This window comes from Enhydra lutris, unplaced genomic scaffold (assembly GCF_002288905.1).
Source record: "Enhydra lutris kenyoni isolate GAN:26980312 unplaced genomic scaffold, ASM228890v2 scaffoldscaffold48, whole genome shotgun sequence".
Classification (NCBI taxonomy): Eukaryota; Metazoa; Chordata; class Mammalia; order Carnivora; family Mustelidae; genus Enhydra; species Enhydra lutris.
In genome coordinates, this window is record NW_019154132.1 from 2,010,446 (window position 1) to 2,038,033 (window position 27,588).

General features: G+C 39.6%; 1 protein-coding gene across 1 annotated transcript in view; it reads right to left on the reverse strand.

Annotated features, from left to right (window-relative positions):
* LOC111156715 (GDP-mannose 4,6-dehydratase) overlaps window positions 1-27,588 on the reverse strand; it is a 628,939-nt gene that overhangs the window by 202,991 nt on the left and 398,360 nt on the right. The gene's annotated exons all lie outside the window — the stretch shown is intronic.

Consider the following 27,588-nt stretch of genomic DNA (forward strand, 5'->3'; position numbering starts at 1 on the left):
ATAAACTGCAAAGCACCAAACAGATGCCAGGTTCACTTTTATTTAAGTATTTTAGTAAAGGTGATCAAGTTTTTAGCAGAGGGACTAGGGACCTGAAGAGCACTGTGAATCCAAGAGTCAGGTTTTAGGGGAAGCATGATTTAATAAAGTAAAAACAAACACTGTGGAATGCCACGTCACTCACGGGAAAGTCAGTCTTTTATTCTACCTTTTGGAGGAATCAGCTGAACAAAGGTGTTCCTACTCTTCTTAGGTTTTTGATGAAATCCTGAAAGCTATTTGAGCACCTGTAGGGATTATCTGAGGAGCTGAAACTCACTTCTAGAGGTATTTAGCGTACTGAAAAATGAGATGTACTGTAAGTGAAGGCCTAGTTCAGGTGCATACCAACTACTGATCGCTGGGTCTCTGAGGCCACGGAGCAAGCGCCAGTTAAGATCTGGTGACTTACTCTTCCCACGTCTACCTCTATGCATGACAGGTTTTATAAATTAATAATTCTAAGGATGAGCTTCCTTATGGTCACAGGTGATCTGTCCTAGAACACATAACCAGAAGATGCTTTTGAAAATAACCTCAGAAATTTCATAAATTCGATGAAAGGTTTTATGATTTGGTTGGAGCTGGACGAAGACTGGGATGCAGAACGGAAAAACTCCTTAGAGGTACATTTTTACTTGTAGCATTCTGACCCTTGAGTTGAAATGATGACTTTTTGTTTTGGTCCGGAAGGACATAAAAATGCCAGCACTGCTCACCATGTAGATAACACAAGCAACAAGCTGGCTGCCATGACTGCCTGGATGTTCTGGAAGAAAAAGCGGCAAGTGGGAAAGGCAAGGCAAGGGAAGAGAGAGCCAGACACTCGGGTCTTAAAAATACTCTGCCACGTGAATCTTTAGCTTGACTGTCAACATTCAGCAAGAAAGGGAAATAACAGAGTAAGCATTCGCATTTTAGAAAGCACATCTGCACAAACCCTTTAGCACAAGGGTTAACTTTTCATTTCTCTCTTTTAAGTTAAACTTCATCTAATGCAGTTCCCAAGAGCTCCAGGGAACATGTGACGCCTATAATGAACTTTATCGGGTTGTGTCTCTGTGGCCACTTTCCAAATCACACATTCACCCAGCAAAACATTCAGGTCACACAAGGAAGGAAGTCTTCGGCTACTGAAGATCATTACTAGCACTGAGCGAAACCACTGTCAGTTTCTTGGGGTTGGCCTCTGATCACTCATACAAAGGATGGAAAATTGTTGGCGCCACTGGACCTCTGCCCAGCTCAGCCGTCAGCGGAGCATATGAAAGGCTCCTTCTTTAAAACCAACATGCTGGAAGGGGGCAAAGGGTGGCAGGGACCCTCAGGCACATTAATCAGCAGGGGAATCGGCCCGATGTCACCTCCTGCTGGGCTTCACTGCCCAAACTACATGTGTCAGTGACTCCCAGAAAAGGGGAGGCCCCAGAATAACACTGGAAGCATCAAATGTCCTCCCTTCTCTTCATATGGAAAGCTCATCTCAGAGGTGTCAGGATAAAACATGAGAACGGCATTTGTCCTCAGAGACAAACACGAGTGATTCACTGTTTCACGACACAATGAGAGGAGGAGGACACTGTAATAAAAACTTTATAAGGTGAAATCTAAATCCTGAATGCAGTACACATTTAAAAAACTTTTTTTTTTTAAGTTTTCTTCCTTTCCTTTCTCCTCCCCTTCCTGAGGGAACACAACACAATGTAATTAAGCGGTAAATTACTTGAGAGAGAAATGTTTAGACTCATGACAAATCTTTGTGCAGAAAACAAAACTTCACACCCCACACATATTTTGGATGACCCAGTTCTCCTAGCAAAATAGAAAATGATAGCCAAGCTTGTAGTTTTCAATTTTCAGATGGAAGGGCAGTGAGTTGAAAAATCTTCATTACTTAAAAGTAAGGTAATTTATGGAGGCAGAAATTAACATGAACTCAAGTTGCTCATTAAATAAATAAAGTAAATTAAGAGGTGGCTAGTTAGCTTTTCTCTATTTCTAGTGAAGGTCTAAATGGGAAAATATGCTTTCCTTAAAATCACAATGTGCACATTCCTTCAAATCCTCAGAACAATTCCAGAGTTCCTGTTCATTAGAAAATGAACACTTGTTTATACAGACATAACTGAATCATCAAGGCAGAACTTGGGTTTTAGCTAGATTTATTTTAAAAAATTAAAGAAATTATTAAGGGTTAATATTTTAAAATCAAGTAGTTAAAACTGAAAAGGTAAAAATTGAAAAGTTAATTTGGAAACTGATTTGCAGGTTAACATGTTTGGCATGCTTTGAAATTAAACCGCTGACATTAATTTCATCAAGTAGCAAGAAAATGAAAGATACTTTACAAGGTTTCATTAAGGGTCCACCGAAGGTTAAAAAACATTTAAATCTAAGAGAGATTCCATTTAAAATGTTCTCAGTGGTGGAAAAAAAAAAAGTTGGTCTATTTTAAGATACTAATTTCCATCTGGCAGAACAGACCCAGACCTACAATGCTGCATTTCCCTGAGCAATTGCGCTGAGGTCCTGGGGCTCCTGGGGGTTACTGAGTGTCAGAGGCACCATGATACATCTTCCCTCCGTTGTCCCCAGTTGGGATCCATCTTTCTTAGCACATGACATCTGTGTGGAGAGTCAGCAACTCCCTCTTTCATTAAATAATAAAACACAGCAAAACCCTTTATTTACAATGTTTTTGCGAGGTTTGATTTAAGCACCAGCATTTGGTTTTTAATATAGTTTTAATTTGAATACAAGATTATTTTTCTCTCATATAAAAGGACTGAAAAAGTTTTCTTATTAAGCTATATCATATGTGAGAATTCTAGAAAATCTAAATTTTAAAAAACAGAAATTACATTCATATGGTTAAAATCTCAAAAATTAACAAGGGATATACTGAATTGTCTCCATCCATTCCCTGACCACTACCATGCCCAGTGGCCCCTCCTCTCCTGCCTCGTTCAACCAGGCAACCACAGTAACATTCGGATCTCCCTACCCAACTTTTTAATACTACACTATATACACTATTCTCACCTTACTTTATCATCTTATCCTATCTTAGAGGTGTTCCTGTTTCATGAAGAGTGTTTTTGTTCTTTCCTATGGCTGCGAGCAAGTAATATAAAATTATCATAATTTATTTAACTGTTTTAATTTAGGCATTAATTAGTTCTCTATTAATGAACACAGACTCCCCCTCACCCCCACTTAAAAAAAGGGAAAAAGAAAAATTGAGAAAACTGTTTTGGACTTTTAAACCTTATCTTGATTCTGTTCTGTGATGCTAAGAAAGAATATCTGTTCACTCAGGTTTAATTTTTTGGTCCTTGAGTTTGATCCAAAACTGAAGTCTGTCATCTGTCTGTTGTAAATAATACAGTATTCTACTTTTAATTTTTATATTTTCAAGAAGGATTTATTAAACATCTACTATTATATATCTAGCTTTTGATACCTCAGGTATCAAGCAGAGGTAGAGGTGGAGGTTGGGGAGGGGAGATGATTTTAAAAAGTAACCAGCATCCACTAGGGGTTCGTAATGTTATTAATGAGACAAGTCATACAGACAACTCCAAAAGGGTCCAAAGCACTATGTGACCAGGTGTCAAAATAACAGCTGCATGAGTTTAGATGTTCCTAGGTAAGTTAGTAAAAAATAATTTTTAGAAGTTGTTTCAGATAGCAGGTGTTTTAGTCAGACACCTTTGAATTCAAATGTAGACTCTGCCATTTACATGATCTTGGGCAAGTTCTTTTCAACTTCTCTAAGCCTCAGTTTCTCTGAGTCTGTGAAGGGGATTTTCTTCCTATTTCACAGGTTTCCTAAAGGGAATGAATGAGATCACACATATCAACCCCCCAAAAGAGGATGGGCCCCCAATATGTCACAGAGCCTTCCTGATCTCTGACAGATAGATGACCTCTTACACACCAAGGACGACAGTTCGTTTTGGCATATATCTTTCACTGATGCAGAGAGAAAGAGAGAATTAACAAGTGTTAAGTGCTAAAATGAGATGATATATGACATAGGTGAGAGCAGGAAGGACATGGACCCTCGTTCTCCTCCCTAGTAGGAGACTGTCAGAGAAGCTTTCCTTGAGGACTGGTGTCTAAACCCGCTGAAGGAGACAAGGAGTCAGCCCGGTACCGAGCACACAGGGACACACAGCTGGGGACAGGGTGAAAGTGGCAGGTGCTGGATTGGGTTCTGGGCCTGTGCAATATTCTACCATCTCTGTTCTTGCAGAAGTGGAAGTGAAATTCCTAACTGAGAGTACAGTTGCATTCTTTGGGGGAACTTGTTATGTCCAGTTCTGGGCATTTTTATCCTGCTTCTATAGAAAATAATGTGAAACAAAGGTGAAAAAAAGGGAGCTAGGTCATGATAAAATGATAATAATCACATCTCAGTAATATTCACATTTAAATCACTAAATTAAGTTTATGTCTATTTAGGTTTGATGAATCAACTATTTTCTAAGTTCTTAGACTTTTTTGTATTTGTAACTCACATGGTAAGTGCAGGAGGTGCATATAAATACCAACTGAATATTTACTGTGCTTTTTGATTATATGTTTTTTTCTTATCAATTTTGTTTTAATTTATTTTTTGATTCCCTAGTGTCTTATCATCTCTAGGAGATACAAGTCTCTGTTCCCAGTGGTTCTGTTGTATCATTAAAGAAAACCACCTAAACATAAACTCAGATTTTGACATACGAAAGCCAGTAGAGACCAAAATAAATGCTCACAAATTGGTGTGTGTATGTTACCACATCACCACCAACTTAATAACTGTTACACCATTTCACTAAACTCAGAAAGGCATCAGCTTGCTTGCTCTAATTTGTGTTTATGGTTAGATGTCTGTCAGTATTTTCTATTACATTTCTAAGTAAAGACATTTTAATGTTTCACTGAATCTGAAAGCATTTGGAGAACACTGCTGTGTATTTTAAGATGAAGTAGCTTATGATCTTGCATTAGTAGAATAAAAGCTAGCTATTCCAGTTTGCAGAAAAATATTCTTATTATGCAATTAGCCTATAAAAGAGAGAGTGGGTAAAGTGGTTGATGAACTGGTTATGTTAACATGTGTTTCCTCACTGAATTCTGTCAGCGTCTCCCTTTCTTTTTATAAAATTCTATGGGTTTTTGCAAATCCCTTTCTTCTGCAGCCAAGCTCTCACTCAGAATAGAGGACACCTGAATTACATAAATCTCTATCACAAAGTTACATTTTCTGTGCAGAGCAAGAGCTTGTCAGGAAAAAGGTAATGAAGAAGAATAGCTTAGACAGAGGGATTTAATGATATCCAGCTGCTACTCTATGTTACTTGCTGATAAGACTTTAAGTTTACAATAGAGAAAGTTTGGGAAAAGGCTAAAAATTCATATACAGGAAGTGGAAGTCTTTATATTTCATTTGTTCAATTTCCGCTAACTCTTGCAATTATGTTCATACAAGGTTTAATCTTCAGAATGTTCAAATGTGTGATTATAAGGCTTTAAAAATAAAATTTAAATTGCATCCAAAAGTGTAGAAATATTGCACCTTAGGGAAAAGACACTTAACCTATTCGGGCTCACCACATGTTTAGATGATAAGATAAACCCGAGAAAGCACAGATTGTTCAATGTTTACTATAATTGTATGTCATTATTGTGGTGATGTTTCTGCACTTACAAAACAGCAAGGGGTGGGCGGAGGGCTCAGAGGGAGAGAGAAAGAGAGTTTTTCTCCACTGCAGGGGATGCAGTCATTGCTTCAAAACTATAGTGAGTTACCATAAAATTAGATAAATGCAACCTCTGAAGAATGGGAAAATCCTAAACAAATTACACTTTACTGAAGATTCAAACCCTTATACAATCAGAATTTTAGATTCCCAATCTGTTACTTGCATACACACTGCTAAAAGGGCCTTGTTCATAGTGACGACCAGTGTGACAGACCCCACTACCAAAGTCTGAACTTTTCTATGGGCAGGAATGCATTATGATTAACTCCTGTCTGGTAAAGGAAATAACCAGAAAAAAAATCTCTGTGGGAGCAAAGCAATTATAATTCTCTCAAGAAAGAACTTCAACATCTACAATGTGAACACTGCCCTCAACGGATTTACTGCCTTAGGACCCAAAGAGTTAAAACGAAGGAGCGATGTTCTTTCAGGCTAATGAAACCTTCCTGTCTGGAGTCCCTTTCCCAGTGAGTGGGAAAGGAACAGTTTGAATAGCTGGTGTTCTGTGCACTTTCCCACAGGTCTGGACAGGATCTCCAGCTCAGCATCTATGGCTTGGAGAGGAAGAGGCTCACGGAGGGCAGCCGCTGGAGACCCAGGCCTCCCAGGGAGGAGGAGACAGGAGGACTGCACAGACACAACTCAGGCGCTCCCATATGGCTCAGCTGCCCACCGTGGCTCTGAGAGGCTTGATAAAGAAAAGCACTGCTTCTTTTTTCTTAAAGGGCAAAAGGTACACACGAAGGTCAGTGGCAGGTACCTGTCTGGAGGCATTTTATGCTATTGGTGCAAACCTCCCACAAGCTGAACTTAAAGGAATGTTCCATCCTTGCAGGAAGTCTCCAGATACAGGAAAAGCTAATAAAATGAAAAGGGAGGAGGCTCTGCCTTCCTTCCCAAACTCAGCTCCTACAACATCTCACATTACAAATTTGCAAACTAATTACTTAGAGCCAGACATATTAAAAAATTCCCCCTTACAACTAAGTGAATATAGAGAGATTCAAAATAGAGGACTTGGCTCCAGACTTAGGGCTCTGAATTTAAAAGTCTAATTAAGGTGAATCGTGTTTGCTATGTAGTTCTCGCAAACACTAGCATTATTGAAATTACACCTAACGACTTAATTGATTTAACCAATACCTCAAGTTAAAGATTAGGGAATAATTAGTTCAGCCTGCAGAAGCTGCAGTATGAGGAATGACAAGGTTTTCCGTAATGGCTTTGGCTATTTTTTTCTAAAACATCAACTTATTTCTGTGAAATTTTGCATTAGATAATTCCACTTTAAACAGACATATCAATGGACGTCAATATGTTAAATAGCTGAAATCCTAACTTAAATGGGATAATTTCATGATTAGCTTTAAGACCAGTACGGGGTGTGGAGGAATTCTTTCTCGTCTCTTTCCCTGGGAGCTCTCTTTTGAAAGGAGAAAGGGGAAATGGCAGTATTTTGTGACTCATCCTTTGGAGCTGCATTCCAAGTGTGATTTACTTAATATAGCCCTATAAATCACCTAATGCAGAAATAATCTCAAGATCTGCATGTAAACATAGCTATTAAAATATTACAATTACTCTGTTTGCTTAGTGCTCATAAGGTATAGCTCATCTTAAGGTAAACAGCTTTTTCCAGAGGTGGGGCATCTAAAGTAGCGTCCAAATTATATGCCCATCTAAGAATGCTGAATTTAAGTAACATATCTTATCATCTAAGTATAACAACAAGTGTGTGACCAGGAAAGGGACTATTATACCTTTGGCTGACATTTCTCGGCTTTCAATTTGCTGTACTGGTTTGGAAATCAAATTTGCTAATTTCATAGCTGGCCATTATACTGGCTGGCAATTATTAATCACAGAAAAAAATTTCAGCTCAGAAAAAGAAAAAAAAAAGTGAGCATGCCTTTTGACTGCATTTGTTTTAGGGATTTTCTCTGAAGCTGCCACAGGGCATTTAGTTTTAAACAAAAAGTAAGCCAGGGGACCGAGATCTATCGGCCTTTTGGTAATACTTATTTTTGACTCACAAGACTTAACTTTGTTTAGTGTGGTAATCTGTAACTGTAAGCAATCATCCTCCAGATTACTATTGGGTTAAAAACTGTAAACCATCTACAATTACTAGCATGATCCCTAACCTCTGTAAGGTGGTAATCCAGTATTGGTTGTTAGCTGTCAAATTTATTTCCCTTTGGTGAAATATACCCTGGATTTAATTAGCAGTCATTCTTAATACTTTATGGAGCTGAGCCCAAGCTCTGTGGCTTTGACATTTAACCTCTGACCCTTAAATATTTACCAGCTTTTAAACTGGTTGTGTACAATTATCCCTTCAAGTATATCTCAGATCCATCATTTTGACCACTCTGGTCAATTCCAAGTCAGATGTACTATTCCAACTGATGCTGTAATTCTCTCCCAGAAACTGGAAAAAAAAACCTTGTTGTTCCACAATGAGCTCTGTCAGACAGAGCCAAAAGCACTTGTCACTAGAAGCTACCTGTGGAAGGCGCAGCGTGGGCTGCCAGTCATGCTGACAATGCGACGAGGCGGCGGCAGGGCTGAGTGGCCATGGGCCCATGTTTTGGCTCTCGTGAACCCTGAGCCTTTGTGGGGATGTTTTGGAATCAGTTGCCTCTTTAACTCATAGTCATGAGAGGAATACTTTGGGAACCATTTTCGTTCATTTGTTTGTTTGAAATCAACTTTACTTTGATTTGAAATAAACTTTACTTTGATTTACTTTATGCTTTGGGAAGTATTATTTTTTAAACTCCTCCCAAGTTTTCGAGGCAGCAGACACCTAGTGGGAAGCACCCCCCATGAGGAGAGACTACATTTTTCCTCCCCTCATTTAAAGCCCCCAGAGCATCTAATATACAAAACAAGTGCTCTTCAGATGTTCAAATTTTAGGAACATATTTTAATTCAAAAGATTGGGAAACAAAAAGCCCTCATTAGGCAATAGCAAATGTTCAAAGATAAAACGGATGTTGCTCCATGCAGACATTTCAAGACCTCACACCTGGAAGAAGCAGCTAGGCCATCACCTCAGGAATGACAACACGGCTCACATGTTCCACTTTCCTCACACATACTTCCAGAACACATGCGTCGTGCCTGGTGGGTTCTCAATAGCAGGTTCTCAATAACTGGTTTGGAATGGGTATTAAATAAAGACGGTAGTCACAACAACAGCTTTGCCTAGGCAAAGGTGACAACCAGAAATGCCAAATAGATTTGCACAAGTAGAAAGAAGAAGGTTCCTGGAAATGAGAGTTCAGGGAGAAAAATAGAAGCATGTATTACTGATCTCCTCTCCCCAACCTGGTGTCCTGTCCAAGTGAGAGAGGAAAGAGAGTGAGAGAAGTATTTGCTGCTGCTGCTGCTAGTGGGGAGCCCATAAGCTGAGTCTAAATTAGGGCCAGATGCTAGTTTTTGGCTACTTTAAGAAACCAAAGTCTGGGTCAGCTGCACTTCCAAGTAGAACACTGAGTAGAGAGTCTGGGCTCTGGTGTCCAGCTGATCCAGAAGCCTGTTTTCTGTAGGGAGCCAAAACAGGCCAAGTGAACAGGCTGGACTTTTAAAAGGTCTGTAGAATAGCCGTAATGTGTGGTCTCCACTGTCGTCTCAGTAAACGGCATTTGGGTTGGGTAAAATGCCTCAGTGGCAGTTTGGTGCTTACCGGATCTGGTAGCCATTTACTTTGTGTGGGTGGACTGCTGCATAATCAAGGTCCACTGTATGCATAATACAAATTAAAAATAAATAGCACAGACTGAAATTAATGAGTCAAGCTTTCTTCATGTTTCCCCGACGTTGACACATGGACCAAGAGTATACAGAATTTAGGTATCAAGAGACGGATCAAGCTATACATTTTAAATTCTCTAGAATTTGTTTTCAAGTTTTGTTAACTAATGCTTTAACAATGTAAAAAGCTCCTAAGCAGTAAAAGAGGACGGCCGATAAGTCTTGGGCATTTTATCTTTAGGGAGTGCCAAAGGGCTGGAAGTGCTAAAAATAAAATGGACGCCCTCTCTATAATCCCTTGCTTTCAGAACATCCCCAAATATTTCAAGGCATTCCTTGTTTCCAGTTTGGTCTTTAGTTCAAAGGTGAACTTTATTTAGGGAGGAGGTTGACTAAGCATATTTTAGTCATCTGTAAGAAACATGATACTGGAAAATAGTATGTTTCCTCCCAAGCTCTAATTACAAAATGAAATTTACATGTAACCCAGCAAATTCACAAGTAGATAATAGCCAAATACTGAGGGTTGAAATGACCAATTTTCTCTAAAAATCAGCTAATCAAAAATCACCAAATCTTTCTTAAAGAGTCTTTTTTTTTTTTTTTTTTCAGTATCCTCCAACTAGTGAAATCATTCTGTTACAAGTTTTCTAAAAACTTGGAAGGGGAAAGCCATTAATATTAAAATGGGGAAGAGAACAAATAAAAATTAATATTTTGCACACGTGTCCCTACTTCTGCAATGTCACTGGGGTAGAAATTTCTGTGTCTGTGTCTGTGTGTGTGTATGCGTGTGCATGTGGGCAAAGAGACACTATCAGAAATGATGCTAACTAACACAGGTGACTGCAGAGGCTGAAGGACCGGGGACTTGTCAAGTCCATCACTTGGCTCCTTTCTCTTCATTCCCTTCTAGCCCACTGGCCAGGAAGTCCTGCAACCCTGCCTCTGAAGTATTTCTCTAAAGATCACTTCCTCTCCGTTTTCCCAATCTTAGTCTTAATGCAGAATCTTCCCCATATCTAGCCTGCATATTCTAATATTTGGAGTGGCACTGAAGCTTGGCTGTGACATAAAAAGGCCTCTTCCTCAGGTTCATATCTCATTATTGTCATTCTCTATAGTCATGTACTTATGGTTTCCTCCAAAAGGCCATGTTACTTCAGGCATCCGAACTTTCTGTACATGTTCTTTCCATCTACTTAAAATTTCTTCCTTACCTTCTAACTTTACTTATTTTTCAAAACTCAGCACAAACATCCCCTCCTCCAGGAAGTATTCTGTGGTGGCTTTGTTGTAATGGCTTGAGTGATTTCCTACCTTCTCCCTTCCTAAGAGAACCCCAGTAGTTTGGGTATCTTTGTACCTCAGGGAAGCAGACCACAGCTCTAGTGTAAGATTATCAGAGCAATTCCACTCATTTGACCAGCAGAAGGCCAGAAATGGTATATGACTCAACATAAGCCAATGAGATAGGAGAGGTCTGCCAGGGAATTCTGGAAAAGCCACTGGACATCATCTCTATTTCTCTAGGTGGGAAGGAATGCAGCCCTCACTGCTATTGGCAGCTGACCTACAGGCATCTTCAAGGGCCAGCCTGGGGATGAAGCTTATACTACGGACAGCAGAGAGGACACAGCCTGGGTCCTGGGCAACTACGGATCAGCCAACAGTAAAGCCTAGTGTTTTAGGTCAGGTGTGACAATACGTAACAGTTAAGGCCAATTTAATTTGAGTTTTTCTGCTACTTCTAAAGCTAAAAGTATCCTAATTTGAGAGAAAGGGCTGGGAGAAAGAAGACAAACTGCCTTGAAAGGTAGTAAAGAGATACAGAGGCTTAAATTGTTTATTTTTAGTAAAAGAATATCTAACTCTGTGTCATGGTTGGGTTCTGCCTAGGGGTAGGTAATGGAAGGTACGGACTACGAGTCACATGCTGATGTGCCAGTGTCACCGTCCACACCCAAGTGGGTGGCCCTCAGAGCGGCAGGAGGTGCCGCCTTGAGCAGAGGGCAGATCCATTGATGCATCAAGCAGGCCATGACCATGTGGATCAAAAGGAGTCATCTGTCAATCCTTTTGGGTCTCCAGACCCCTATTTTAGAAAAGAACCTACATCAATGTACAGTTAAGGTAGAAAAACAACAAAACCATAATGACTGGGGACCTATTGTGGCTCTCTCCAATGCAAGGCCCATGTTGTTAAAACCTACCCTGGCCGAGCATGGGGCAGCCACTGACACCACCATGCCCTACACCGCTGGGCCCTCCAGAAGAAGAATGGGTGGCGGGATGGGTGCCACCACGCCCACACAGCTGTCTGAAATGCTGGTGAGTGATGATGCCAGCCTTCTATTCAGATTTTCACTCTAGAACCTTTCTCCTTACCTTGTTTGTAGGTTTTACTTTCAACATAAATATACAGGTGATCACAACAGCAACAAATATATTTATTGAATATCTACCAAGTGCTGGGCACCATATTAGCAGCTTTAAATATGCCCACCAGATGTAATTCTCACAGTGATCCCACTCACATGTCTTATTGCCCCTGTGTTCACAACTGGTTAAGTGGCAGACTTGGGGTTTAAACACAAGATTGCCTCTAAACCTTATATTTTTCAAGTGTAGTATATTGCCTAAATAAAAACATCTTAAAAAAAAAAAAAGGACTCCAAGTAGAATGAACTTTTTTCAGTTCAAAAGACTAGAGTGAGTCCTTGCTGAATCCTTGCTGAATGGATTATGTGTACTTGAACCATAAGATATATGGTCGACTTTGGTCTCTAAAATAGTTAATATCACAGCAAACCTACTTCGAACAGTTTTTACCTATCTCAGGATTAAACTTAAAATTCTTGGCATACCACCCTTTTTGCATTTAACTTGCATCTTGAAACTTAAATGCCTGGCATATTTTTTACATTTAGTTTGAGTTTTTCTGAAATCACTAGTCTTCCTTATCATAGAATATTTTTCAAAACTTTATATCAAGAAATATAACAATCTACACCTTTTCTCTGGAGGGATCTAAAAAAAATTGGATTTTAGCAGTGTCTTTTTTGTTGTTTATAATATTTTGGTTGGAAATTATGGCAAAGATAATGAATGTACATGCTGCCTGTATCTAGCAACTTGTATTACTATATGAAAATACATTTCAAAAGAACTTTTGGCCTAAGTCCAAATTCATCATTTTTATAAATAGGTTGACTTCTCTCTTAGATAACTTCATTTAAGTAGAAATTAAAAACAGAGAATTGCATCTGTAATCTTAAGATAAGATTTCTTAATGCAAATGGATAATGACTAAATTAAGTGGCTCTCTCCAAATGAAATGAAAATTTGGCCTTAGAAGAAATCTTTAGGTTTTATTGCACTGCTCAGTAAATGCTGCTATAGCTCAGTGCATTTAAATCATGTATTCTTAGTATTTTGCTCATGTTCAAACTGATTATGAAATTGACTCTGGTTATTGAGGAAAATGGGACATTTGAAATAATGCAAAGACAAATTGTTTTCACGTTGCTTGGCATTTTACATCTAAGATTGAGATAATTTGTCAATATCATGTGACTCCTAATGATTTCTATATTATACATTAAAAGTAAAATAAGTGGCTTACATAAAGTCATAAATGGATTTAATGGCAGAAAGCAGGATGGATCTCATATCCACAGTTTATTATATCATGCTCAAGATTTTGTTTATGCTTTTAGTGGAAGAAAAATATGCCTAAATTCTCTTCACAACATTCATCAATGAACATAGATGTACACACATGTACACATACCATAAACAGACATATACAAACAGTTCTCAAATAAAATGCACTAGATTATATCTGAATAATACGCTGGCTCATGATTTTGTTTATCAGCCAGTCACTTCATTGCTTACAAATATTAAGTGGGTATCTACCATAACTGAGACCCTCTCAGAGTGCTCTTTATTATTTTGGTCTATTCACGGAGTGTCCGTCTAAGTTCTCACAGCAATATTCATGCATGATAACATAGGAGGGCAGGTTTGAACTCCAGGCCTACAGTGTGGGTCCCTGGGAAAGCCATTCACCCTGAAGCTTCCTTGGTAATGTAAAGTGGGGAACTGAAGGAGGAGGCCAGACAAGATGACTTCTAATGTCTTTTTATCTCTAAAATGATCAAAACCAATAAAAAGAAACAAAACTACTCCAACACTGGGTTAAAGTGAACCACAGTTTATTTAAAAAAAAAAAAAAAAGACTGGGTTTCTCTTTAGAGAGAGCAGGAAAGATGGGAAAACTAAGAGTCTGGTTGGAATGGAGAAACCGCGTTTGGAAGGCATAGGGAACACCAAGAGAAATACTCTCTACATCTCTTGAAATCCTGCATTACAAACTCCTATCTCCTCTACTGGAGACTAATAAATTGCAACCTGTATTCTGGAAAATTAAGGTTGGGCAAGAAGAGCAGGTGATGAGAGTAAGTGAAAGGTAGAGATGTGGCCAGAAGCAGGGTCACATTTACCACGTGACAAAGCCCCAGGAGAGCGTCTGAGCCGATATTTTTTTAACATTCGAAGTTTCACAACCCATATCTTTTAGGATGTAGCAAATTTGTCAGTTTGACTCTACTGATCCAAGAAGGCAAAAACTCCCGCAAAACAAATGGTTATGGTGGAAATGACTCTACAGGAAAAAGAGCAGCTGACATCATTACTGACCCTTCAGATGTACTAAATAAGCACTACTGTGCCTCCCCCCCCCACTTTGGCTCAGCTTCAGCTTCTATTACCCAAGTTCTTTTCATTAGAAACTCCTTATTATGAACCTAAGTGTCAATATCTATGTTGTCTTAAGATGTAAATGTTCCTGAAGAATTCTGGAAGATCCCAAGAAAGACAATAGGGGCAGTGGTGAAATTTCCCTTCTTAACAATGTTCAAAAGATCAAAATAGCAGAAGCCTATTCAGTCCATCTCGGGTTTTGAAATACCCCTAATGTAATTCACTTTCACATCTGAACCTGCATGCCCTGTTCTCTTCCACATTTCCCATACCTGCTGAATTTCTCCACACTACCACTGACTCAGCATGTGCAACATGGAACTCAGCTTCTTTTTTACTGGCTGTGTGTCAACCCATTTGTTTTCTACCCCTATTAATGCACCACATGCTCCCTATTAGGCAAGCTTAGAACCCTAGAGTCATCCTTGATTCATCCTTCTACTCTATCCCAATATTGATCAGTTGGTAAATTCTCCAGGGTCGGGCCTATGCAACATCTCTGTCAACCAGGGTGAAATTCTGATCTGCGTTGGTCTTAGCATTTGGGTAGACCAAGACAGACAAAGTTCCTGACTTGAGAGTTTACAGTCTAAGGAGACAATAAGCAGCATAGGAGGAGGAAAGATAGTGACAAGATTTATACAAGACAGGCAGAAGTTACCATGAGAGTGGGACAGCAAGGGCATTAAGCCAAGCCTTGGGAGCCGGGGAAGACTCTGAGGAAGTGACACTGAAACTGAGACTTGAAGGATGAGAGGTGAAAAGCAGGGGTGGTCCAGGTACTGAGATTAGTTTAATCTTCCTGAAATCCACCTAGAATCATGTCTATTTCCTATCTTCATGGCTTTCCACTGCCTACAGAGTAACGCAGACTTCTCAGCTTTGCGTTTACATTTTCCATGCTCAGGCACCAACTAATTTTTCTATTTTCATCATCTAGTACTTCCCTTCAGTAGGCAATGCTCTAAACAGAGCATTCCATCACATATTCCATGGTCACAGTCCCACTTTTTAGTCTCTATACCTTTGTTCGTCTATTTCCTCCACCCAGAATCCCAGGCAGCTAAAATGCTATGTATCTTTCAGTGCCCAGCTCAAATGCCACCTTTCCCAAACAACATCCATGGATCTCGGCTCCTCCAACTCCCCTCCAAGTCCTTACTGCTCTTAAGCATAAAACACTATCTGCACTCCGAGAACCCGCTGATACTTTCTCTTGACACTACTCTCTGCCTTGGGCCACTCTTACAGCTTGAATTAACATTTTCTTTTTTGAGTGCCAACCATGTGCTTAGCAGAGTGCTGTGAGCAAATGTTTGGAGGGAAGATGAATTCTGTCTTAGATGCTCTGTGTGTGAGATAACCTTTGAGACAGTAAGATGGCAAGAGGGCAGGCTATACAGGGCTGGGTACATGGAGAAATCTGGAGTGGAGACAAAAATTTGGAACTCGAGTGCACATAGGTGTTGACACCCCAGGAATGGAAGAATCAACCAGGGAAGGTGTTTGTGAAGTATGGTGAAGAAGGCTGGTTGGCAGGAACAGCTGTGTATAGGTCTTCTCTTCCATCAGAACAGCTGGCTTGTTCTTTGCTGGTCAGCTGGCCTGTGCACTGCAGGAGATGCAGCCGCAGCCCTAGCATCCTCCCACTAGAGGCTAGTAGTACTGCCCCCAGGTTAAAACAATCAAAATTGTCTCCAGACACTGCCAGCCGTCCCCTAGGGACACGATCGCCACTGGTTGAGAAACACTGGCCTAGACCTGTATGTGTACGCTCTAAGGATGTTTCTTTCTCCCTGTGATTTAGTCACTTGATTAAATTGTTAAGCAAATACTGTGTATCTATTATGTATAAGGCATTTGTGATAGCACTGAAAGCCTAGAGACTTGATACATATTCAGTAAATAGATAAAAAAAAAAATGCTACACTTCAGAAAAAAAAATCTAGCAAGGATTTTCATAAAGGAATGTGACTACCAGATCAAATGGTTTAGTGTTCATGCATCGACGGGCCACATATTCTAATGAACAGACAGCACAGGCAGGCAAGCAGGAATATAGTAACTCGATGTATATGATCTTTCTGAAAGTAGATAACATAGGTGAAGAAGCAAGTGATGCTATTTCTTTCACTCTCCAGATGCAAAAAAGTTTGTCAACTTGTTAACAAGTGTAAAACAAGCACAAAATAAGCACAACAGGAAAGCTTCTTATTTGCGAGTAACTTGTGAATACCCAATAAATGTTCTCAGGTTATGCCAAGTAAGACAATTTTGTCATTGCAAAAACAAATCCTAGAATTGCTGTTGCTGTAGCTTTTCCCTGAATCAGACTTTCTTAAATCTTTATCATAACCTCCTCATTCTAAAAAGAACATACCATAAGAATTACCCTATTATTTCTAGAGAATCAGAAGTTCAGATTGAAGCTGTCATATTATGTAAAAAAGCAAAACCATCGGTATTATGACAGTTTTGCAATCCCTTCTTTCTATCTAACAAAGAACTTTTCAAAACCTTTTTCGTGGAGCCAGAATTGCTCAGAAAAAGTGAGTGTTCTTTGCAAAATATGAAGTTCGTTTTTCATAATAAGGAAGTTAGGTCTTAAAGAGCTTTTGTACCTGAAGACATTTGCTGCATATAAAATACCATTTGTTTCCCTGTAAGTGATCCTTACGTGCTCCGCTGCAGAATATTCAGAGACATCCTATTTTTCCTGGTGTGTTTTCTTCCTAATTCTCCACATTTATTCACAGGCAACTTCCAAATAAAGTACCTCCAAATAAAGGCACAAACTGGCAGCAAACACGTGGCAACTTTCTGAATAGTTTCTTCCTTTTGCCAAGTTGCTATCGGATGTAAATACATTCCCAGACTGTGTTAAAAATGCCCCCCCACTTTGGTTCAGCTTCAGTTTCTATTACCCAAGTTCTGTTCATTAGAAACTCCTTATGAACCCAAGTGTCAAAATCCGTGTCGTCTTAAGGCTCTTCTGCACACACACACGGTAAAACTTTCATCTAGACCTCTAAATAACGCTTTTCATCTCTGTCAGTTTTCAATTCATTTACAATGCTGGTTTGTTTATCAAAACTGGAATTGGGCCAGGCCCTCAGTGTATTTGATGAGTCCTACAATAACCCTGAATGCACCTGTTAATTTTGCCTCTGGGTAAACAGTTGAAAACTCCTCAGCTATTTCCTCAAATTGGGTGGAAACAAAGAAACATGAGATTAAAAAAAATGTCTAGATTAGGGAATTGGAGATGCATTAATTTAAAAAGGGAACAGGGTCAAACTAGGGGCTAGGAGGCTAATAAGCACAGAGCACACAGCAAAAAAGCTCCCAGCAGGGTAAGAGTTCACTTAATTTATCCAGGTGATCTATTCCAGACGCAGTCAATGATACATTATTGGATCCAGACCTGCAACTGCTTCCTAAGACCAACCTCACGTAAGTGTCATTGCCCTCCCTTTTAGAAATATCACTGTTACCCAAACCTGTTCACAGGGAGGGCTTTACTCAGCTGGTAACCCACTAACTTTTGTTCTTTATGATGCTCCCTCTAATTCCCTTCTCTGCTGTGGGAATTAGGCATAACAACCACCATGCAAACCGCAGAACACCCAAGTTGATCCTACTCTATGAGATTTTTAGTACTTTATTACACAGAAAGCCAATCCCAGGGATAACAGACTATAAACAACAGCAAATGCTCTATCAAGCAGGCTGCACAAGGTTAAGGACTTTGAGAGATTTACTGGAGGGGTTGTGGAAGGGGATGTTCCATCAATCAAACACTCTTTCTTACATGTTAGATTAAAAAAAGAAGAAAAGAACATAAGACAGGCCAGTTAAGACATTTAGAAAACACTTGTTTGTTCTAAACAATGAGGGGAAAGGCTGAGTGATTACTATAATTATGACTGTCCTCTAACCTTTTAATTATTATTAATGTGGGGAGCTCTAAGACTGCAAAAATATATTTCATTGCAACAGGAAATAAGTTTTAGGTGTTTGCTGATGTCATTTAAACATTTAAATATTTAAATGCATTTGGTGAACAATAATATAATCCTATACTCATATTAAAGGGGTTTACTGGAAATAACCTACTTTATTAAACTTAGGAGGTTCAGGGCAGGAATTCATTTCTTGCTTGTGCTGCTATCTAATTGTTTCAGAACACACATACTGTACGGCAGAGCCCACACTGAATGGCAGAATTTAATATGGGGAGCGTGTTTGTAGGGCTGTAAATGCAGGCCAACTAATAAGGAAGTGATCGCCAATAGTGAAGTGCTAGGGAGCTTACCCTGGTGTTTACCACGAAACACCGTATTTTTTAAAAAGTGATAATTAAAAAAAAGCTGAAATTGAGAACTACCCACAGAAACAGGAACTGCTTTTAATGACAATCTGAGGTGACTCTTCTGTCATTTCTATAGCAAGGGGATCTCCCTCTCCTAAGTGCCTCTTCTGTTTCGTATTCAGAGTAAGATTAACCCTTTCAGCAGACACCACTGTGCTGTTTCTGTGACAGATCCAATCAATGTCCCCTGCTCTTGCCGACAGCAGATGGGAAAAAGGGAGAGAAACTCCACTGACACTAACTCACATGGACTCTCAGAAAGGAGTTGAGAGGGCGACATGGAGTGCATGCTTCTAAACAGAAAGTAAAGTATCTTCTCTTCCCGGACCACAGAGAATGCTCTGAAATATGTCTCTTCCATAACTATCACTCCAGCCACCAGGATTTTGGAGGCAACTGGAATGCAAGCTACCCTTTGTAGCAGCAGCAGCTGATGGATATGCAGGGATATTTGCACTCCCTCAAGAGGTCGCAAATGCCCGTGAACAAAGGCGTGGACACAGATGTGCAGTATGTGAGCCATGAACTTAAAATCAAAGAGTACATTAAATTTACTAAGGCTTCTTTTTGGTCAGAATCTTTCAAGTACTTTTTCTATAACAATAAAAGGTTTTTGCTTAATGACAACTCAAAAATGGAAGCCAACACGCATATGTGGAATCTTTAGTACCCTTTCCATTCTAGAAACAGTGATACATTTTCTGCCCTGTGCTGTACAGCAAACCAGTTTAAGAGCATATTTTGTTATGCTCGTAAATATTTCAGTATTTTCCACAAGTTTTCCCCTTCATTAAAAGATGTTTTTCCTCCTAACTCATGCTTTGATAATTTTGCATTTTATCTTTCCTATTCTCACTTCTTTCTCTTGACTTTCATTATTAACCGTCCTCAACTACTTTTTCCATTCCTGAGGATGGTGAAGGACAGTAGGAAAGGGCCATCAGTCAAGTTTGTTTATCACTTGGAGAAGGTTCTCATTTCCGTCCTTGTGGAGAGGTAGAGGAAATGCAGGTGGGCCTTTGGTAGAAGCCCTTCCATTTCTTTTCTTCCCTCCCCACCAAGTGCAAGTAGGAAACTGAAAAGTATCTGGGACCTGCAATATTGCCAACACCAAGCACAAAGTATAGTCGTTTTGTAAAAAGTTGTTTCAAGATTGTACAAGGAGATAACAGGATGTGTGCATGTGTGCGTGTGTGTGTAAGTGTGTGTGCATGCACTTGGGACAGTCATGTGTATGGAACAAGACAAAAAATATTATTTCAAGCTGTCCATATCTGCTAGGTTTAGAGCTACTGAGTCTACCAGGAAATTAAAATATTAAGTTAGACTAAAGAGAAATGAAGTCTATTTGAGAGGCTGCTTATCATTGGGCAATCATTTTAGCAGGTTCAAGACTCAGTTAAGATAGTCTGAAAGATGGAACCAGAAGCATCATCCTCAATTTGATATACCACAGGTGGTGAAACATACAAATCCTATGTGGATCAAGCCTAGTTATTCATTTTAGCAAATCCCCTGAGTTGAATGAATGAGTCATGCACGTAAAGTGTATTTTTTATTTTAAATTATTTCCCCCACTCTGATATCAGTGCCAAATCCTTCCCCTCCTCAGTCCTTTAGCACCATTCAGAGGCAGACAATGCCACCACTGTTTTCAGAACACAGACACGGTCAAGAGTGGAATAATATAATGATGCCATTCGAAGCAGGGCAGCTAAGGTTGTGTCAGCATTTCCATTATAAAAATCTCTTTTCAAGGATTAATATCTCAGTTGTAAAAATTCACACCCAGGTAAAATTTGGTAGCAGAAACAATTTCATTTTGTAAAACTGGAAAATACACTTGCTCACAAAGTAATATTTTTAACGCATACCAAATTCTCACATAAGATATGTGAGCAGAGAACTTAAAGATGAATATATATATGTCTCTGTGTGTGGTTGAGGCCCCTGGCATTGAGGCTGACCTTGGTGGCTTTATTTTACTGAAATTAAGGGCAAAAATACCATGTACTGAATTGGAATTTCAGTTCTAAAAACTCAGATTTTGTTGCTATATTTTTATTTGAGAGAGCCAGAGTGAGTGCATGAGCAAGGGTAGGGGCAGGGGTGGGAGAGAAGCAGACTCTCTGCTGAGCAGGGAAGCCTGACCCAGGGCTCAATCCCATGACCCTGGGATCATGACCCCAGTCGAAGGCCAATGCTTAATAGACTGAGCCACCCAGGCACCCCTCAGATTTTGTTGTTATAAATACCAAAACACACTAAGTCTGAGGATAGATTTCTAATATTTTCTGTTAGTGCCATCCTCTAGCACCATCTAACCTCCATCTATCCTTATAGAACAGTGGTTCTTGACTGGGGGAAATTTTGCCCCCCAAAGGAATCTGGCAATGGCAGGAGATACTGGTGGTTTTCACAATTGGGATTGTGTGTACTACTAATGGGTGGAAGCCAGGGATGTTGCCAGGCACAAAAGACTGCATTATATGGCCCCAAATAACAACAGTGACAAGGCTGAGAAACTAATCTGGAAGTTATTGCCAAGAACCCTACTGCAGAGCCATCCTCTTTCAGCATATGAGCACATTAGGTGCAAAGCTGTCCACAGCTCTACTCCCTGCTCTTAGGAGGGAGTGAATCCGGTAGGGAAGTGTCCTCATTCACAAATAACCTTATTCCCAATGTCCTGAAATGCTTGTTTGTGTCTTTTCTTTCTTTTCTTTTTTAAAGATTTATGTATTTATTTGGGAGCAAGAGAGAGCAAAAGCAGGAGGAGGGGCAGCGGGAGAGAATCCTCAAACAGACTCCTCACTGAGCACGGATACTGACATGGGGCTTGATCCCAGCACCCCAACAAGATTATGATCTGAGCCAAAATCAACAGTCAGACGCTTAACCAACTGAGCCACCCAGGCGCCCCTGGGTGTCTTTTCTTTTTAAGTTGATAGAAGACACTTTAAAATCTCAAATTAATTATGCTAGACTATTGCCTTTAAAATAGAATGACTTTTTTGGGCACCTGGGTGGCTCAGTGGGTTAAAGCCTCTGCCTTCAGCTCAGGTCATGGTCTCGGGGTCCTGGGATCGAGCCCCGCATCGGGCTCTCTGCTCAGCAGGGAGCCTGCTTCCCCCTCTCTCTCTGCCTGCCTCTCTGCCTACTTGTGATCTCTGTCTGTCAGGTAAGTGAATGAAATCTTAAAAAAAAAAAAAAAAGAATGACTTTTTCTAAAGCACAGAGATAATTAGAAAATAGAAAGAAAAGGAAGATGAGAAATAGAGACATGTGCTAGGAACTGATACTTATTTTTTACATTTTCATTAGAGAGAGAAGAGAGTACTGTTGGACAGAGTACACACATAGCTCTCTAAACAAACACACAAACAAAAAACCCAAGCATCTAGTTTATAATAGGTACTCGCTTGGCATTTAAAAATCCTTCATAATAAAACAAATGAACAAAGGAAAAAAAAGAGAGAGAGAGAGAGAGAGAGAGACAGAGGTAAACCAAGACACAGACTCTTACCTCTAGGGAACAAACTGATGGTTACCAGAGAAGAGGTGAGTGAGAGGATGGGGGAAAGAGGCGATGGGGAGTAAGGACACTGGGTGAGGTATGGAAGTGTGGAATCACTGTATTGTACACTGAAACTAATATAGCACTGGATGTTAAGTAACTGGAATTTAAATAAACAATTAAAAAAACAAAGAAGAATCAGATTAAAAATGAAATAAAAATCCTTCATTTACTTTGTTTATCTGTGACAAATGCATAGCTAACTCATATTTTATTTATTTTTTTCCAATTCCCATATTTTAGCTATCTGTTAACCAGTCACTCAATCTCCCTACTTTGTGTCAGGAAAGATATCAGGGGGCTCTCTGTGCCTTGACAGTCTACTAGAGGAACGGTATGGACCCAACACATCCGAAGGAGATCCCCAATTCTGTTTTCTGTCCTCGGTGTCAGTATCTTCTCCAGTTACCATAGATTTGCTAAAGCCATCAATCAAGTAATATATTCTGGTAATTCAGATTTCAATTCTTTCTCTTTCTTATTTCTACCATTGAAAGGACGGCCTGCTTCCTAAAGAATGAGTGAAGAAGAAACAAGCTATAGGCTGGGCAGAGTAAGTAGTTAAAACTAAATAGAAAGAGTTCTATTTTTGAATTGAGACAGACCACGGCAGAATCCAGAACTCATGAGTTCAGTGATGGTAGATTCCACTCCCTCAAAACACCATTGGCAGGACTGCATATGATCACTTTCCTCTGTTTTCTTGATGGTTACCATGAGGGAGTGGCAAATGATGTCAAACGGCAGGGGAAAAAGAACTGAAGGGATAATATATTAAGCAAAATATTCAAGTGGACCAAGCAGTAAAAATATTACCTTCGTTAAGCAAAATACAGTGTGCTAGCAGGAGGCCACATAGCAGATTGACAGGAAGCCAATATTTTTCAGGAGAAAATACACACGAATTCACCATTCCAGAATTTGAAACATTTAAAATGGAATTTAAATTTACCTTTCAAACAAATTTTAGGCATGGTACCATACATTCCTTGCCCTTCTCTCTCCTACTATGGTTACTACTTCTGTAACACACACACGCACACACACATGCAAACTCCCCTACATATGCATGTGTGGACACTGTGGGGAGAGTCTGGAGTTGTGAGACTGGATTTACAAACTAATATTCATAGACACTAGGTGTGTCTGAGTATCTAATCTCTCAACTCCAAAATTTCTCCACAACAGTTTCAACATCCCCCAAAATTCTGGACGGTTGAACAATGAACACTTGAAGGCTTTCTGGAATCCAAACCTCCCTTTAAGTGCACAGACCGCCACAGGGGATAAGGCTTGTATTTCGGAGTACGGTTAGTGAGGATCAAACATGCTGGTTGTTGGCGGTAGTGATAATGGTGGTGTATGTGTGTTTAAAATACCTTAACTATTTTATCCCCTGATTCTAGTGAACGAAGTTGCTGAAAATGGAAACCTTCTTGATAATTCACCTGGGCCTGCCGCCATGTCACAGAAAACTGCCCCCTAACCTACCTGCTAGAGTTGCCTGTATCTATTCCTACTTACAACTCAGCACTTCCACTCTCTCCCTTTACTTCCATAAATCAGAAAACTCCTCCTGGCCCTAAAAACATTATTAGCTACCATATGGAGTGCCAAACTTTGCCACTGATATAGCTAGACATTGGCTCTTCAAATGGCTGAGAGCTAACCTATCTGCACAATTTGCATTTTAATAGTCTGCAGCTGCAGCTGACTTGCTCGCTTTATGATGGGGATGCCCCAGCTTTGCTCAAGACAGGCTGCACTGGCCTGCTGCCCAGAGCACGACAGCTGTAGCTCATTTGGACTCACACAACAGGGTAGAGCCTCTTACTTCCAGCAGGGTTCAACATGTAGGGGGCTCCACCCCAACATCTAGCTTAAAAGAGCTTCATCTAGAAGAGCTCCTTAATAGGCTCAGTGGTTTTGATATGCCCTTCTACACATCTCACCCTTGTGATCAACCACGTCATTCCTGACAGACCATGTGGACATGCACAGACTCATTCCTCATGTCAATGCTGGAAGTGAGCGACATGAATTACTCTATGTGATGGAGAGATAGAGCAAAATATTAAATACTATTTATGAGTTTTTAATCACACTCATGGTCTAAGAAATGAAATGAAATCAGTCCTAGAATGCATATAGTTGTCCCACATGCTAATGAATTTGACACTCTCAAGGGTTCTCGGTGCTTTTCAGAGGGAATGAAAGTGCCACGAGTACACACTGGCGGCACACATGCTCAGCACTCATGTCTAGCTTCTTGACTCATGCCTGAGGCTTGTGTCTTCGACAGTACTAACTTCACTACCAAATTGCAAAGTGGGAAAGGGACCAGGTCTTAGTAGGAGAAAACAGATAAACGGCATTCACGGTAGTGAATGTGACTGGGTCTTACTGTTTTGCATTTCGAGAACTCACTTGACGGTCCTATGGGCTGAGTTTGGTTCCAGATATCATTACGGGAAGCACAGAATTAATAACAATAGTTTCCAAAGCCCATGGACAATGAATTAGGCCTGGGGCACACACAGTAGCAGACTCTGCCATGGGCTTATGCTGAATCTGGGCTGAGGAGGGACGCCCATTCTAGGATCCCCAGCTCTTCACACTCCAGGAACTGCTGTTTGGCTCTGGCTGGTAGTTGGTTGTTTAGGCTCGCAGGAGGGGCTAATTTGGAAAGTGATCCTAACCTTATTTTTATCAGGAATGGCCTCTTAAGTTTGAATGCACTGGCTTCCCATTTGTGAGTATAAGAACTACCCAGCAGAATGCAAGTGTCCCAAAGCCTTGAGAAGATGATGTCTCTATTTTTTTTTTGCATATATATTATCGGGAATATAATATAATGTATTTGTATTATTCATTATGTAACAGGACTGAGCCATGCTCCATGTGCAGAATTCTTGGTTTTGCTTATTACTTAAGTCACAAATATGGCTGCAACCATTCTGACAATCTAGAAGTTGCCACTGGTAGGAGTCACATTTCTGTAATTACCAGCAAAGTACACTGAGGCAGCTGTCTATAAACATCTTGGAAAATTCAAGATCAAGTACTGTCACATCCACCACAAGCTTGGGTTGTATTTACGAACAAATATCACACCATAAGGGCAAAGTGTGTATATTTATTAGAATAAATTATGTATTATATTTATGAAGATCTGTGTCATATACATCAGAGTAAAGTTATAGAACTCAGAGTTGGGAGTCCTACATCTAATTAACCTATAACTCCAAATATCTCAGGATGTTGGATAAAACATATAAAAAGAGACAAAAAGGAACCATAATGTAAAATCTTCAAACCATAATGAAACCTAAAGAAAATTGCTTAGACGTTACCCTTCATTTCTTGCAAAGTAAGCTCCTATTTAAGTTCAGATGGACCAGGTTAACAATCACTATTTTTACTGTTAAAATGCCCCAGGGAAGTTATAAACGCACCAAATATGCTGTTAACCTTCCTTTATATTGTGTGCAGCTGTATGGCTTTGTACCAGGGACCAAACTTCCTAACTGGGCCAGCAACGTGAAAGAGGCTTTTTTCCAAAACCTTTCAATAACAATGCTTTGCTTGTCACTAGATTTCCATTTCATTTTCTCTACTACTTCATGCTAGTATTTGGTTTAGATTTTACTTATTCCAATTACTTTCTTTGGTTGTCATTTTTGCCAAGGAGTGTAATATATATTACCAAACAGGGATGAAAACAGGCAAAGAAACTCAATGCAGAGAAAGAAGAGTAAATTCAAACACTTACTTCTGACATCCAGAGTCAGTACTTTCTTACCTCACGGTCATTGTCACTGACAAGTTTAAAGATACATTTGCAACAGCTCTGTTCCTTCCTGGCATCATTAATATTAACGATTATCAACTGATCTTATGAGAATTCAATAAAGATGATGACTTTCATTCTTTTTTTCCTTATTGTCTACATGGGAGGTTAAAATCTACTCAACTTTTTAAAAGAGAATTTTAATGGTTTTAGATCATTTACAAGCTTTGGCAGGCTACATTAAAGGAGAAAATGTCAGCCATATTTCAGGGTTTTGTTTTCCTTTTTCTTTTTTTCAATATAGGACTAAGATGACATCAGAAGCACCGTGGAGAGAGTCTCTGGTTTGCAGAGACACATTCTGCCCTACTGGTTTATATATACTCAGACCTATATAAAAAATGATAAATTCGGTTTGAGCTCTGGAAGTGATTAACTGGCTAGGATACTGTTACATGATTTATCTATTTATTTATTTTGACATCCAGACCCAGCGCTTACCTAGGAGATCAACACAGTAAACACTGATACCTCATCAGAAAACAGAAATGCAACTATGATCCCTTGTGCCACTTTAGCTCTATTGATGGAAATGCTTTCTTCAAATGCCCTTGCTTATACAAAGGCCATCTACAAACTATTTACCAAAATGAATCTCACGACAAAGAACAAATAAAACAAAAACTTTCTTAGGCAGAAGGTCAAATTGGGCTAGGCTACAGTATGTTGGATGAAAAAAACTAATACAATAAATGAATTCGATTTGGTTGAAAATCACATCTTAGCTACAATGGCCACCCAAAGTGCAATGAAATGAGTCTAACTGCCATAACAAGTCCATACCTCTTCATGACACTGAGCTTCAAACTTCTGCTTTTTAGGTAAGGAAAAATTATCCTAAAGTACTTGTTTCTGAATGGTCTGTGTCAAAAGACCACAAGCCTCAGAGAGAGAGTTGGGAGTGTTGGAGTCCACCAACCCTGTCCTCCCACCGAGTGGACCCCAAACTTTCTGAGATTCCCTAGTGCAAAATCAGGGAGCCTGTCCAGATGATTTCTATAGCCCTTTTAACAGTTACATTTGAGTTGCGAGCCATAACACTTGGTTGTACCCAAAGAACAAACATCATAATTTATTTGTTAAATGCCTTCAAATAAATTCAACCTTTATTTTAAGAAAATACTACTTAAGTACAAATTTTAAGAGATTAGAAAATCTTGTTTAGAATGAGTGGATGAGAAGCCTATAACATGGATTGACCTATACTGAGCAAAAGACTGTCTTGTTCCCCATTGGTGTTCTAGACATCATATTCTAGTTAGAAGAGAGACTAAGTGAGCAAATCAAAGTTAAAACCATACAAAACAAAACAACAACAACACAAAAAAACCCCAACTGGTAATGGGTTAAAAAAAGGCATACATGAATTCAACACAAGTTGTTGGCCTCAGACTAGTTACATACACTTAAAAATGTTGGTACTACATGTAATATAAATCTGATACACAGTTAAAATGTTATCATGAAGTTC